Source organism: Amphimedon queenslandica, unplaced genomic scaffold (genome assembly GCF_000090795.2).
Source record: "Amphimedon queenslandica unplaced genomic scaffold, v1.1 AMPQUscaffold_11563, whole genome shotgun sequence".
Classification (NCBI taxonomy): domain Eukaryota; kingdom Metazoa; phylum Porifera; class Demospongiae; order Haplosclerida; family Niphatidae; genus Amphimedon; species Amphimedon queenslandica.
In genome coordinates, this window is record NW_003548195.1 from 420 (window position 1) to 5,495 (window position 5,076).

Consider the following 5,076-nt stretch of genomic DNA (forward strand, 5'->3'; position numbering starts at 1 on the left):
GTAACAGTGTAAAAATATTCCTATACCACCTTGCAAGTACAACTGGGTTCTTATTAAGACTTATGAAGGTTCTCTCTACCTTCTAATGCTTCTAGAGAAGTCTTTATACAGTACCTCTATGTTCTTTCGCAGTTTCGCTGATAGAAAGCACAAAACTTCGTCCCGTGTGCAAGCCACCATTTTGTTTGTCATGACCACACCCACTTACGTAGCGTGGGCGGGTGGTTGCTAAGCCAAGGCTTGTTATATCTCCAATACAACATGTATAGAAGAAATGTAGGTGTCGACATACAAAAATTTTTATATCGCACGTGTGTGAAATCAATTATAGGATGCCCTGGGGGCTACGCCCCCAGGTTCTAAAAAGTTTGAAACTCTCCCGTCACTTGTGACCATGAAAGATCTGATTATAAATAGTTATCTGGTTATCAATAGTTAATTGACTGTCATGGCGACTTCAAGGAAGGAGCCTGTGAAATTGAGCCCTTTACTCCTGCTGTCATCTTGTAATAGGCAGTTCATTCATACAGGCAAGTAGATTGATCTTTAGTTGTATTGTTGTGGCAATTGCATGATGATGCATAGTGGGTTTATGGCGGCACTTGAAACCACTTTTCATTTTGTATTACTGCTGGGGGGGTTCTTGATATTTAGAGCTTTCTGAATGATTGAATCACACTGATTAATTAATTGCTTACATATGCCATTATAATTGTTGTTGCTTTCATCACAATTTTGTACATTATAGAATAAGGTTCGACTGTGCACTATGATAAGATTCATCATGCTTATTTACTATAATAGTATGATGTACAATAATTATTCCTTAAAGCTGGCATGTTGTAATATTATGAGGTTTATAACACGCAGCTTCCCAATACATGTATTTATTGCTAATAGGTACGTTCTCAATTTTGCGTCCATTAATCTGTGTCTCCTGTCGTCCCTCTTCTTGTATTTCTCTCCTCCTGATGCTAACACAGGCTTGGTGTCAGTAAGCAAGTGTAAAATGTCTGCATATTATGCATGTATATTAATATATGCATGAACACTGTTATTATTTTTTACTAGACGAATGTAAAACATTAAGGGGGCGAGTTTGAGCAAGCAAAGCAATGTACATACCATGTAGCTACATTGTGTATCAGGACACAATGCACACTACAGTCCATGTACATGTATGTTCATTAAAGGGGAGAGAGGGAGAAAGAATGGGGTGTCAGTCTTTTTGGTCAGTAATTTGATGTATCAGTCATTGTGTAGGAGATTGTCACCAGTACTCTACAGATGATGAAGAAAGCATGACAATGTCCAATTAGAACAAGTAAGTGTTTAAAGATTGACATCACTATGTATAATTAATCATCTCTTTCTGTCTCTCTTAGTACAACGAATTTATCATCAAGAAAGACTGCAGCATTCGATATGGATCGATATGTGTAGTGTTGATACGTTGCTAGCTAGGCTACAAAATTGCCCCGCCCATTGCAACCCTCCTCTGGCTTCTCCTCCAGGCTCAAGCTTGGTCAATATTGTGATGTGCAAGGTGAAGTACTTGTCTCTGGTATAGCCTTTAATGAAACATTCTTTCATGCACTGGTGAAAGTCTGATGCAGTGCAACTGGAAGGAAGCATTTATTGCATTATTATTAATATAATATTGAGCAATAATTTTTGAACCATTATAATTCTTAATATTGAGCAATAATTTTTGAACCATTATAATTTTTAATATTGAGCAATAATTTTTGTACCATTACAATTAGTAATATTGAACAATAATTTTTGAACCATTACAATTACTAAGTATTGTCGTGTGTGTAAAGTATTATATATCTCTCTGATTAACTCTCCTCCTTTTGCTCTTCTTTTCCTCTTCATGATCCTCTTCATCTTCCTCTTCGTCATCCTCCTCATGAACGAAATCTTGACTTCCTTCCTCTTTTTTTGACTTTCCTCCTCTTCTTGAATTTCTTCCTTTTCTTGACATTTCTTCCTTTTCTTCCTCTGCTTGAATTTCTTCCTCTTCTTCAATTTCTTCCTCTTCAATTTCTTCCTCTTCAATTTCTTCCTCTTCTTCAATTTCTTCCTCTTCAATTTCTTCTTCTTCTTCAATTTCTTCCTCTTCTTCAATTTCTTCCTCTTCTTCAATTTCTTTCTCTTCTTCAATTTTTTTCTTTGCTTGAATTCCTTCCTCTGCCTGAATTCCTTTCTCTGCTTGAATTCCTTTCTCTGCTTGAATTCCTTCCTCTTCAATTTCTTCCTGAAGTTCCCTGGTATCTTCCAAAAGAAAGGTTCTAACAATGAGGCACAGGCGTGAGGCAGTCATAGTAAAGTTTCCAAAATCTGTTCCAAAAATATGAGCAGTACTGCCATCATCATTTTCTGCATTGATTAGAGGCAGTTTTAAAATGATACCTAGAGCTCCACAAGATCTAGTGAGATATAGGCCTCGAGAATTGTACGAATCACGTACAGCTACATTATTGAGGAAATTTTTTACAATTTTAAATTGTATCGACAAATACATTCCAGCTATGAGCTCCCCTAATTTGTCTGGATGCATCGATTGCCTTTCCGCTTGTAATTTTGCTTCAATAGAATCATTTTCTGACGAAAAATCAAGCTCTTCTTGACTGTCAGTTTTGATCAGTCGATTCACTTTTTTTATGACATCAGGGGTGCCTCTAAAATAATAAATTGTGAAATATGATGAATTCAGCCCGCTATATCTACTCTGGTGATAATCGAATGATAGCCCTCTCTCAGCAGTGTAATCGAAATCCTTTGCGAAATAAAATGTGTTCAGTGAATTGGCAAGTCTTCGTGTCCAAACATTTTCAGAGAACTGGTGGCCAGTGCCAAAGAACTTATCTGGCACAAAGAAAGGTGACTCAGTTGGGCATGGTGTTAGGTTACTATGATCGCGGAAAGTCTGGTGATCTTTAAATTCTTCTTCATATAACAAATTATCATTATCATGTAGATAAGGTAAAAAAGTATAGCAGAAATTACATGAGTGTGGGACGTCCAATTTTCCCATTTTAAAGTCACTTGGAATTGCAGTTTCAAAATCCTTCAATGTCATACTGGAACAACTGGCATGATTTTTATGCTCAAAAATAAAAAGTTTAGCACCGACACTGACAATTAAAACGATAACTTTTGTAAGAGTATGGTTTCTCTGTTTTCATCACTGCAGTTAACTTTGCTAAATCTCCTGACATTAGCTTTGCCATTCTATGCTTTTTTGGCAGTGTGTAAGACTTCATTCCTGGAGCAACATAGACTTTATGATAAAAGACAGCTTGTAATCCAAGATAGAGAAGGAAGCTGTTAGGTTGCTGGAGAGGAACCTATAGTTATAAGGTGGAAATAATTTGTTAGTCTGGGTATTTTGGAATTGAGATGATACAATGGGTGTGGTGTCTCAAATGACATTACTGAACTAAAATATTGATTGCTACTTCAAAATAAGTAGACTGGAATGTATACCTTGTCAAAGGAAGTAAACTTTTCAAAGTAACAAGTACAGTACTTTTTTAAACTCAAAATTAATTTTAGCTAATGTTTATTAGACTAAATATTATGAGGAAAATTATCAAAAAATTAAACATAGTCTGCACCCAATTATGGAAACAAATTTATTTAATCCAACACTAGTAATGTTTCGGGCTTAAGGTCAATTTTTGCTTGCAGAATGCAACAAATTTAATACTTTCTGTCTAAATTTACCTTATTCCTTTCTAACTGTAATTTCAGGTTTCTTTTGCTAGGGCAATGATCTTTCAAAGTATTATCAGTAGTCATTGTGATGGTGACAGCCTGAATAAGAGAGAGAAAGAGTGATGATATATACAAATGTACACATGTATATATGCCTGTCGACACATGGCAAGTAGTGACGTTTTTGCAGGCCCAATGGTTTGATGAGGGCCACTACAATTTACAAAAGGGACCAACAGAGTGACAAAAAACTATTTTAGGAAAAATTCTGAACGCTCAGAATATTTGGTCTAATGATAGCAAGCTTCACAGTAATGTAATATATATCAGATGAATCATTGGGGTAGTCGTGTCTGGAATACAGTCAATGAGATGACCTATGAACAAAATGCAATGTCGCAACTTATCATTCTAGCAAAGACTAGATCCTTAAGTGTTTTTTCTGCCTTAATCAAAACAAGTGTTGTTCCAGTGCCTTGGTAAGGAACTAAAAATGGAGTACTAGTACCTGTACTATGATTATATAAGGCAGTGGGAACTGGAACTAGTACTGCAATGTAATTATAAAAACTAAAGGGTACTGGAACTAGTACTGAGTGTAATTGTAAAATCTAAACGGTACTGGAACTAGTACTGTACCGTAAATTCAGACATGGGGTGAAGTAACTTGGTACTTGTACTTAAGTATCCATGTGTATTTTAGCATGTACTTGTAGTTATACTTAATTACTTGTGTTAGGTATTTACAGTACTTATGTACTTAAAGTACATTGAAGTACATTTATAAATACTATCAGTATAGCAATCAGAACTAACAGTTTTCAGGTGTTAAATATAGTGTTACCACAGGTGCAGTTTTAGTAAGCATATTTTCAAAATGGCTACTACTAAGTATCCCAGTTGTACTTAAACACTTTCAAGTACCAGATGACTTGCCCACTGGAGACTTCAAAGTTAAGTGTAGATACTGTCCTAAGGAGATCGCTGGTTCAGTTAAGAGTACCACTAACGGGTGGAAACATTTGGTGAGATAATTACAATACTCTGTTGGTACCATTATTCACTTATATGCTGCAAAATATATAGAGACGTGCTCATAAGCATGAATTTGATCTAATGATAAACAGGAGACTTTAAGTCATTTGATACATACTGACAAAAAGGATGATTCAAAGCACCCAAAGCAGGTACTTGTTACCGAGGAGTTAGTAAGCTTCATACTTATGCCTTTGACATTAGTGGAAAGTAAACACTTCAAAATATTCATTAATAGATTGGATCCTCCCTATCAACTGCCGAGCAGAAAGCACTTTTCCACAAGAAAAAGTATGATGAAGTGAGATTAATGGT

The 5,076-nt window shown here is 35.7% G+C and overlaps 1 long non-coding RNA gene across 1 annotated transcript; it reads left to right on the forward strand.

The window, feature by feature from the left end:
• The first annotated feature begins 1,268 nt into the window (after positions 1–1,268).
• LOC109589186 (uncharacterized) lies at positions 1,269–1,828 on the forward strand. Its single transcript, XR_002188576.1, has 2 exons — positions 1,269–1,324; positions 1,386–1,828. It is a non-coding gene; the product is annotated as an uncharacterized LOC109589186 (long non-coding RNA).
• The last annotated feature ends 3,248 nt before the right edge of the window (positions 1,829–5,076 follow it).